We start from the raw sequence: 11,040 nt of genomic DNA, 5'->3' as shown, positions 1-11,040 counted from the left end.
AGTGGAAGGTGCCCCACCTTGGGTGCCTTCTCGAGTGGGTCTTAGAAGCCCAGGCAAATAAGTAGTCCCAGAGGACCCCCACGCTCCAATTAAATGTCCTGAAGGAAGATCAGAAGAGAAAAGGAGGAAAAGGAAACAAGAAAGAACGAAACGGGGAGACCAAGCCTGTTGAGCAAGGCCCATAGCTTTATTTTCAAAGGGAGCTTATATACCCTAAGTTGCACATAGAGGATAATAGGGGGTGTGAAATCATGCAAAGTCAGTAGTCTTTGATCCTTATTGAGACCAGGCTTTCTTTTCTGCAAACTTATCATATACAAATGGTTTAGGTGATTTACATCATCTTCTGGCCAGAAGGCCTATTAACATTTTATGACTCTGATAAAGGTTTGTCAACCATAAGACTTATTTTCTCTAAGAATAATTATTTTAAAGTTTGGCGCCATCCTCCGAAGGTGTTAGATAAAGTTGCATTCCTATAGGGCAAAGGTGCAGTGGGTTACAACAAAGGAAAGAATTTATTACTTTGAGGGTCTAAAGCTGTTAACACCAAGGCCACTACTTATTTTTTTCTACATACCAACTATATTAATTAATACACTTACAAGGATACAATACAGGGGATGTGGAAACTTGGCAGCAAGCATTGGCTCAACAATGAAATCTTCTACTAGTTCTAACAATTTCTAACTCCCCTAGAGGCTCTATACTATTTGAATATCTTAAGCTTCCCGTGCCTCTTGCGGAGTCCGGGTAAACCTGTCAGGCAAGTTAGAGAGCCATCTGAGGGGTTTGGATTGAAACACTCCTATTATGCCCAGGAGGCTAACTAACTAGAGCTCTAAGTTGATTTCCTTCAGAGAAAAGGTGGTCGGGGATAGCCCCCCGTGACTGTCAGAGGAGTTGGTGAAAGTCATGAAGCAGTAAAACAGACAGTCTCTGGTTTTGGGGTAGACGCTCAGGCAGGCCCAGAGGGGCACCCCTCGAGTTCTGGCTCGCCTTGCCCACCAGAACTGTCCCACATGACCTTGTCATGGGTGGGGACTCCCGTGCTGGCTCCCGGCACAAATTAAAATTTTTTTTGTTCTAATTCTGTGGAAAATACCATTGTAATTTGATAGGGATTGCACTGAATCTGTAGATTGCTTTGGGTAGCATTGCTGCTGCTGCTGCTAAGTCGCTTCAGTCGTGTCCGACTCTGTGCCACCCCATAGATGGCAGCCCACCAGGCTCCACTGTCCCTGGGATTCTCCAGGCAAGAACACTGGAGTGGGTTGCCATTTCCTTCTCCAATGCATGAAAGTGAAAAATGAAAGTGAAGTCATTCAGTCATGTCCGACTGTTAGCCATCCCATGGACTGCAGCCCACCAGGCTCCTCTGTCCATGGGATTTTCCAAGCAAGAGTACTGGAATGGGGTGCCATTGCCTTCTCCGTTGGGTAGCACAGTCATTTTCAAAATACTGATTCTTCCGATCTAAGAACATGGTATATCTCTCCACCTGTTTGTGTCATCTTTGATTTCTCTCCCTGAGAAGAAATAGTTTTCTGAGCACAGGTCTTTTGTCTCCTTATGTAAGTTTGCTCCTAAGTATTTTATTATTTTTTTCTTACAGTGGTAAATTAAATTGTTTTTTTAATTTCTCTTTCTGATCTTTTGTTGTTAGTGTACAGAAGTGCATGAGATTTCTGCATATTAATTTTGTATACTGCAATTTTACCATTTCATTGATTAGCTCTAGTAGTTTTCTTGTGGCATCTTTATTTATTTATTTTTTAATGTATAGTATCATGTCATCTGCATGGTTTTTCCAGTAGTCATGTATGGGTGTGAGAGTTGGGCCATAAAGAAGGCTGAGTGCCAAAGAATTGATGCTTTCGAACTGTGGTGCTGGAGAAGATTCTTGAGAGTCCCTTGGACAGCGAGAGAGCAAACCAGCCAATCCTAAGGAAATCAATTCTAAATATTCATTGGAAGGACTAGTGCTGAAGCTCCAATACGTTGGCCACCTGATGTGAAAATCTGGCTTGTTGGAAAAGACCCTGATGCTATGAAAGATTGATGGCAGAGGAGAAGAGGGTGACAGAGGATGACATGATTGAATGGCATCACTGACTCAACAGACATGAATTTGAGAAAACTCAGGGAGATATGAAGGATAGGAAAGCCTGGTGTGTTGAAGTTCATGGGGTCGTAAAGAGTTGGACACAATTTAGCTACTGAACAACATCATCATCATCATATCTACATGTGTCTGTGGGTCAGCAAAATTTCAGACAGTCACCTTGCATCTACCCTGAAAGAAGGCAGCTGGTATTTGAGAAGGAATAGGAGAGGAGAAGGCAATGGCACCCCACTCCAGTACTCCCATGGATGGAGGAGCCTGGTAGGCTGCAGTCCATGGGGTCGCGAAGAGTCGGACACGACTGAGCGACTTCACTTTCAGTTTTCACTTTCATGCATTGGAGAAGGAAATGGCATCCCACTCCAGTGTTCTTGCCTGAAGAATCCCAGGGACGGGGGAGCCTGGTGGGCTGCCGTCTATGGGGTCGCACAGAGTCGGACACAACTGAAGCGACTTAGCAGCAGCAGCAGCAGGAAAGGAGAAACAACTATATAAGTCATAAAACTGGGGTGACCATATCTCAATGTTTACCTATTACTCTGGACTAATTATTAATAACACTCTTTTCATTCTCAAAAGTTTTAGTTTTGATAATAAATTATTCTACTGTCACTTGAATAAAGCCCAAAAGACCTGCAGTCCTCCTGGCTTCTGAAGACATGCTTTCATCTACACTGAACTCAAATTTCAATTTGAATGGAAGACGTACCTTGTGGCAGTCCAGTATTGTCATTAAGATTAACCAGAAGGGCTGAAAAAGCCCCACAAACAAAAAACAAATTAAAAATCCATATAAACGTAAGAGAAAGAAAAGAAGCATTGAGGATGAGAAATCAAGATTCCAGGAAGACAGAAATTGAAGCTACAGCTGCTTTTTTTCCAGGGGCATTTGACAATTCCATTGTGTACCAGGAAGCAGGCAATTTGGATTTCTGGGCAGAAGGCCACTGCTGGGAAATAGGAAAATCAACAAAGTCTTTGGTTGTCTTGTGGGGATGAAGTGACAAAATTGGAGGTTTGAAGGGTCAAGAATTCGGAGGAAAAAAGGGCTGGCAAGAACTGAGCCTGACATTAAAGGAATTTTCACCTCAAAACATCTGCCAAATTACACAGCTGCATTAGGTAGAGGCTTAAAAAGAAAGAAAGAAAGCCACTTAAAAGCAGAGCTGAGGTTTTGGCGGTTTTTATTTTGCAATCTTACTCCACTGAGGAGACAAGAGTTATAGAGCATGAATGCTAGGGGAAATTTTCATTATTTAAAAATTTTGTTAATCCAAAAGAAGCAAACATAGAAAGAAAATGAGGCATAAACAAGATTGACAAAATATAGAAAGAATAAAGCAAAATTTCAGAAATAAATGCAATTATACCAGCAACTGGGAGAAGGCAATGGCAACCCACTCCAGTACTCTTGCCTGGAAAATCCCATGGATGGAGGAGCCTGGTGGGCTGCAGTCCATGGGGTAGCGAAGAGTCGGACAGGACTGAGCGACTTCACTTTCACTTTTCACTTTGATGCATTGGAGAAGGAAATGGCAACCCACTCCAGTGTTCTTGTCTGGAGAATCCCAGGGACGGAGGAGCCTGGTGGGCTGCTGTCTATGGGGTCGCACGGAGTCAGACATGACTGAAGCAACTTTGCAGCAGCAGCAGCAACAGCATACCAGCAATTACAGTCTAGTACAAAGACAAACTGGTTAAAACTAGAACAAAACAAAAATCAACTATACCCTGCTTATGAGACACTTCTTAAATAAACATCAATAGATAATAGATAGAGAGGGACTTCCCTTGTGGCTCAGCTGGTAAAGAATCAACCTGCAATGCAGGAGACCTCTGTTTGATCCCTGGGTTGGGAAGATCTCCTAGAGAAGGGAACGGCTATCCACTCCAGTATTCTGGCCTGGAGAATTCCATAAACTGTATAGTCCCTGGGGTCGCAAAGAGTTGGACATGACTGAGCGAGTTTCACTTTCAATAGATAAAGAGGGGCATTTTGTAGGAACAAAGTCCAAGAATTGCACTCTTCATTCTTTGTATTCTTAGTATTTGCAAGAATTTCCAAGGTAGAACATAATGACAGTCCCTTGGTTGCTATTAATACCTGTCATCTCTCCCTCCCATTTACTGTACACAGCTCAATTCCTAATCAGCACAGATTGCCTAGCTTCCTGTCTGTTTGTGTTCTTCCTTCACTGCTTTATCTCAAGAGTGGATATAGTCTTCTTTCATTCCTCAGAAATGCAACACTTGGCTTGCTCAAGATCATTGCTCAAGTTTGGGGATGATGAAAGGGTTGCATATGAGTTGATTTTGATGGAAATTGGAAGCATAAAAACACAGAACATCAAATTCATAATTGCAGGATTAACTTAAGATGGAAATGGGGAGAAGACAATGAATTTTAGCTGACAGGATTGTTAACTATTGGTTGTTTACATGCTATTAAAAATCTGTTAAAATGTCACCCAATCAGCTCTTCCTTCCACAGCAATTTGGTTCTCTGCCAAACTTTCCATAACAAATAGAGCCTGCAAGCACTCTGAACACAGAGCTGCAGCTTTTCAGGGGAGAAATCAAAACAAGATCACAAGGTAAGAATGAAACCAGTATTCTGGTACATTTTAATAAGGTCTTACAAAGTAAAATCTTGAGAACCACAGAGAAATGCTTTGTATTTCTATAAAATAAAGAATTGGGTTGATTTATTATTATTGCCAATAGAATTAAAAGTTGATAACAGTTGTTGCTAACTTAGAATTCCACTTTGTTCTTTTTTGAGTGATTTATAAAATTATTAATAAATTGCTAAAAGAAGTTGTCTTTATAGTACATGTTCCCCTTTCTCACCACAAAACTTCATAAAGCAAGTTGATATTCTACTTCTTACTCCTGAAATGCTTATCCAAGGCAAACCTACTCACAATTGTTTACAACTGGTTTTTAAGAAAGAAAGACAAATATAAGAACTAAAGATGCCATCCTCTCAAAAACAATTTGTGGAAAAAATAAGGAATTGACATTCTAAATGAGTAAATTCAAAAGCTTATTAGTTTTGATACTATTCATTTAGAGTGAAAATCGCTTTTTTTTTCTCTTTAATTCTTGCTGTCTTGCACTCTTCTCTGCCTTATATTTCCTTGCATAAATACGTGCCTCCTGGCTATTTTAATTAAAATAAAAAATGGCACAAAGTCCTAAGTACTGTGGCTGCACACAAGTTGATTCTAGAGGGTTTTTGGAGACTTGAGAGTGAAGTAACTAGGGCTAGGTGTGGCTGGACTTGACTCTCACTCCCTCCTCAGCACTGTGCTTATTCTGTTTGATTCATCCCTGTATGTCATCCTATGCTGTTCTCTATATCCCTATCTACTGCTTCTCATATTTCTCTTTTGAATACTTAATGCTCTCCTTTTAATTTTGACCCTGAAAAGGCACAGCTCTGTGTTCAGAAAACTTCTTAGAGTTTGGGGTGCTTGAGCTGAATCGCACTACTGGTTGGTATCCTTAAATTGTAAAGAACTCTCACAGGCATCACTTTCTGCAACTCAAATTTCACATGTTCTTCTACATGCTTCTCTGAAAGGATCCTAGATTTCCTACTAATCTTTAACTGGTGGCTGCCTAATTCATTTTCTCAGCAATGTATTGACCTAGATGTTTTACTCTTTCCCATCACTGTTTAACTTACAATATCTAAAGCCAAAAGATACCTCTTTTCCTTTCCCATTTATAGAGAGGGAAGAATTCTGAGGCGAATTTTCACTGAAACATTGAAACAGTGCTAAAAAGTAAAGGAAGAGATTGAGAAATGGGAGCCACCTCTCCTGGACACAGTCTGTAAAGGATTAAAGAAACAGCTTTCAACCAACTTCAGGGAATGTACTGAGTTACTGTAAAAGCTTCTGCTCCATGAAAGAATTAAATTATTTCAGCAAATACTGTGGGAGGTGAGAAGGGGGATAGCAGTGCAGCAATGAGGGAAGAAAAAAAAAAAAGCACCAAGAATTGTTCACACCAATAAATCTGATAACATGAGGTCTTTTTTGGAGAATATGAGTGCAAAATTAAATCATTACATGGAAGTACTGCAGAGGGGATAGCATTGGGGGAGGAAAAATATTACATCAGAGAAATTTATGCCACTAAATCTGACAGCAGGAGGTCTGTTTTTGAGATGAGAGTGTGACTGTGCCAAAATCATTGTATCTTTCATTCGACAACATGAAATTTTGGAAAACACGGTGGGAATCAAGTGATAGAATTCTTCTTTTATATCTCAATTTGCAGCAGGGACATTTAGAAACATTAAGACCAAAAATAATCTTGAACAGCAGAAAATAATTTTAATTCCAGTAAAAACAAACGAACAAGAAAAATATAATAATATTTGGTTCAAGGACTTTGGGACATAGTAGAGCCTCTAATCTCTTTTGATTTTCTGTCTGGTTTCCCTGGTGTTGATATCTGTACACAGAAGGAATCTTTAAGGGTACACAGTCTTAGAGGACAGGCAAAGTTCATTGTTGGGGGTGTTAAAGGTGGTATAAGGAGTTTGGGGCACTTCCTCACTGTAGCAGACTCCTGGCACGACATACTCACATGCTGTCCTTTCTATTATTGGTAAATCATCCTATAACTGTGAAGATTTTTGTTTCTGTTAGTTTTTTGCTTTAAGTGTAGACTACAGTGTAGCATAATAGTAAAAAACCACAAAATTTTAGAAGAAGATAGGCCTCAACTCCATCATCTGTCATTGACTAGCTGTGTGATTTTGTATTTTAACATTCCTAAGCCTGAATTATTTTCTCTTGTGTAAAATGTAAAACAAAAACAAAAGAATAATAAGATACTCTACCTTAGAGAGGTGTTGAGATGCTTTTGAAGATAAAGCAAGTAAGAAGCAGTCATGAAAGGTAACTGTTAATAATCACTGAAATTTCATTAAATGTGAGACATTAATTCCACATTCTCTCATTGAATCTTCATAGAATCTCTATGAAATAAATATTATCTTCTCCATTTATAAAATTAAACAGGTGAGATTTAGAAGGACTGTACTAACCCAAGATGACACAACCAGCAAATTTCAAACCAGCAATTAAAACCCAGAGTCAAGTTCCAGGAAGGAGAAAGAACCAATAGGGAAGATGGATTCCAAATGACTTCATTTAATGCATCTCTAATCATCTTTGTGAAGCCATTTTCTTCTATTTAAGGTTTCAGTCATTTTCAAGCAAAAATTTTAATGAAATAACTTTAAAATTTTTCAGCTATTTTCTTTAGGACTACATTTATTGCCATCTGAAGGAAAGGGTTCCTGTCAGCCACTATTCTCTTAAGTAATTTTCTATTGTCACTGCCATTAGTAAAGCCAGTACAGCATCCACCCATAAACTTGGCTCCACTTTTAACCAGCATAGCAGTCTACATCTAGTTCCCCCTCACTTTGCACAGATCATGAATTGGGTCATCATTACAGTTTTCCCCAGAAGTGCTAATACACCTGAGACCTTTTGCAAGTGTAAGAATGTTTTGCTCATTACTTCTCTTGGATTTCCTAGCAAAGATTAGATATTTTCTTAAAGAACTTCATAGTTTTGCATATCTGCTGTGTTCAAATCTCAGCCACTCTAACTCCTTAGCCTGCTGGCTCTATCATTGGCTGCTGTTTAAGAAATGCTATGTAAGTAGTTTGTGTGTGTGTTGTGTGTTCAGTCACTCAGTTGTGTCTGACTCTTTGTGGCCCCATGGACTCTAGCCCACCAGGCTCCTCTGTCCATGTAATTCTCCCAGCAAGAATACTGGAATGGGTTGCCACGTCCTCCTCCAGATCTTCCTGACCTAAGAATTGATCCTGCGTCTCTTGAATCTCTTGCATTGTCAGGAGGATTCTTTACCACTGGCACCACCTGGGAAGACTTTAAGTCGTTTATATTTTCTTTCTAAAAAGAAAATCATATGCCTTTCTCCCATGTTCTTTCATTTGGGAGCTTACTAAACCCAATCATGAACTTTCCTCTAACCTGAATTTACTAGTTCCAAAATTTTTGCTTCCTGAGGTTTTATTTATCCATTATCTTTTATACATATGCTGCTGCTAAGTCACTTCAGTCGTGTTCGACTCTGTGCGACCACATAGATGGCAGCCCACCAGACTCCCCCGTCCCTGGGATTCTCCAGGCAAGAACACTAGAGTGGGTTGCCATTTCCTTCTCCATTTATACATATATTATATAGCAATTGTCTACATTCTTTAGCAAAGGTGTTTAAACAGTTTATCAGTAGTCAGCACGGCTACTTCATACTAATCAATGAATAGTAGTAGGATTGTTTTCTTGAGTAAATATTTCTTTTCTTCTAGTCTTTTTTAAAAGTTTGAGCCACAGACCTAGGTGCCAACATTCATTTTAATATAATTTGGTGGCTATTTTTAGCTTCTTTTTTTTCTTCAATGTGACTTTTATAAGATTCATATTACATCAATGTATATGTAGCATTATTTATCAAAGAGCAGGCACAGTTTTTTCTTCACTTACTTACTCAAGTGCCATATGGCTTGTGAAATCATAATCATAATCATAATTGTCACTATGTGGTATAAAACAGTATAAGCTGTTTTAATAAACAAGTTTGGAGAGTGCCATGCCTAGGATGTGACATCTGGCTGTCTAATCACCATTACCTTTCAAATGTCAAATGGAAAGATTTCTACTCAGTATTAAAGGTCCATGAGAGTAGACTCAGCATTTAGAAGCATTAAAGTCATTTGCATTGTGATATGTCAGTTGGAAAAAAAATACTATCTGTAAATCGTTATATTTTTTTAATTCATAAAAGTATAAAAATTGGATAGAAATCCAATTTTTAAAGCATCCATTTTTTTTTTCTGGTTATTTGTGACAAATGCTCCTAAAAGAGCATCTATTTTTAGACTTATTGGTTCTCCCTACTATCTAGGTAGACCCATGCAGGGACTAGTAGCCTCAAGGATTGTTCACTGTTAGATCTGTATAACTTCTTTGCCTATCCCATGCAACACCCCTTCTTGGCAAAGTAAGAGAGCCCAGTTACATTCTTCTGCCCTGCATCATTAGATATACTCAGAAAGAGGTCAGCTCTGTCCAAAGAAGGAAAATGATTAGGTCTATCTTGAAGAATAAGAGAAGTATCTAGCACAATCTTTTCACTTTAAGCCCAGCTACCAGGTAAGCCTACTTAGATTCCCATGTAAGGATGATGAAGTCAGCATTTTGGGAAATGGTTGCAACACACGAATTGGGCAGGGTGGGAGACAAGGTTTATCATTCCATGGTGGACAAGTTTCCAGACCTCTGAATTGTATTTTCTGATCATTGAACAAGGTAACTCTATTGAAACTCTTATGGGAATTAAATATACAGGATGTGGATTGCAACTTAGCCTGTTCAGGTCAATGTGCAAGGACTCTAACATCTGTGAGTAGAAAATGTCTTCTAACAATAAAATTTAATATCTAATACACAATGCAGTATATCACTGGGTGGCCACTGGCTTGAGAAAGAAAATCTCATAGTCTGTACAGGGTGAGGTACAAAGCATTTAACAGCTGGCACGGCATAAGCAGATATAATAGTGAGAAAGGTACTAGCCATTTGGAGCATGCCAGCTGAATGCCAGCACTGGGAGGGAACTTCACTGTGGCTTTGACCTGTATCAGCCAATCTAGGATAACGGGAATGACAGAGCAGTGGAAAAGCTAAAGGTTTACAGAGCTTTTAACAAGTTGGCCAGTGTTTCTGTTAGCATTCAATATTCAAATCCCAAACAGAAGAGAAAAATCCTATAAAAGTTATGCTAGCAATAACTTTAGTCTTTGTACAAGGAAACACTTTCACATACTATGAGACTATATTTATAATTAACTTCTGAATGGAGGTAATGTGAGATAATATTTGATCTAAAAACAGCCTTTTAGTCCATCATTATGGACTCATGATTTTGGTGATATTATAATTAACTCATTTTCAGACTTGGTTTGATTAGCTACAATTTTTTGTTGTGCTGAGCCACACGGTCACAATTTATCACACAGAAGCCCCTTCATGGTGGCTCTTTTTAAAATTTTCTCAGAATTTTAAAATATACATCACTGCTTTCAGGCAAAAGTTATTCAGGCTTATCCTGCATTTCTTTTACTTGAAATAATAAATCAGCCATTCTCCAAAGAATCCCAATTTCTTTAGTGGAGAACATTATTAGGCTACTGAAAATCTGGGCCCTGGGATACACATTGGATTATTTCATCTTAATACTGAAATTAAAGCAGTTCAGTTACCAGATATAGGGAAGAAAATTATATATTAAATGAAATCATTAGTTCATATTTGTATTGTCATTGGAATTCTATGATATATGTAAAAATACTTGTTACAATTATTTTTAATATATTATTTTGTTATGAGTATATAATCATTTGTTTGATTTACACTGTGGTCCAATTGTTTAAATTCTTTTAACTTGGAAAATATTGATGTCTTATTAATTGACAGCTTTTGTTTGGTTCCTATATTAGTTTGGAGTAGGAAATGGCAGCCCACGCCAGTATTCTTGCCTGGGAAATTCCATGGACAGAGGAGCCTGGCAGGCTACAGTCCATGGGGTTGCAAAGAAGTGAACACGTTATTGGAGGATATGGTGTAACTGGTGTCCATTATTTTACCAAATAGAGGTATTGCATATGATAGGTACAGAAGTTATCTGGATCTACCAGTGAACCACAGTCCTCGAGGTTACTAGTCTCGGCATGGTTCTACCTGCTAAACAGTTCACTGTATAAGTAGGATGTTAACTGAAGTTTGATCTTCAATGTCTTTATAAGTCATTTCATTTTGTCATTATTTGTCCACTCATAATGAGATAATGCATCATTATAA

The 11,040-nt window shown here is 38.6% G+C and overlaps 1 protein-coding gene across 2 annotated transcripts in view; it reads left to right on the top strand.

Annotated features, from left to right (window-relative positions):
* Positions 1-4,683: 4,683 nt before the first annotated feature.
* The window catches only part of IL33 (interleukin 33), a 51,838-nt gene continuing 45,481 nt past the window's right edge, over positions 4,684-11,040 (top strand). For both annotated transcript variants that reach the window (XM_055578127.1, XM_055578126.1), the window contains exon 1: positions 4,684-4,719. The gene's annotated coding sequence lies outside the window, so the exon portion shown is untranslated. The remainder of the gene's footprint in view (positions 4,720-11,040) is intronic.

The sequence above is a fragment of the Bubalus kerabau genome, chromosome 4 (assembly GCF_029407905.1).
Source record: "Bubalus kerabau isolate K-KA32 ecotype Philippines breed swamp buffalo chromosome 4, PCC_UOA_SB_1v2, whole genome shotgun sequence".
Lineage (NCBI taxonomy): Eukaryota > Metazoa > Chordata > Mammalia > Artiodactyla > Bovidae > Bubalus > Bubalus kerabau.
The sequence above is the reverse complement of the archived record's forward strand: the minus strand, read 5'-3'. Positions and strand labels throughout refer to the sequence as shown.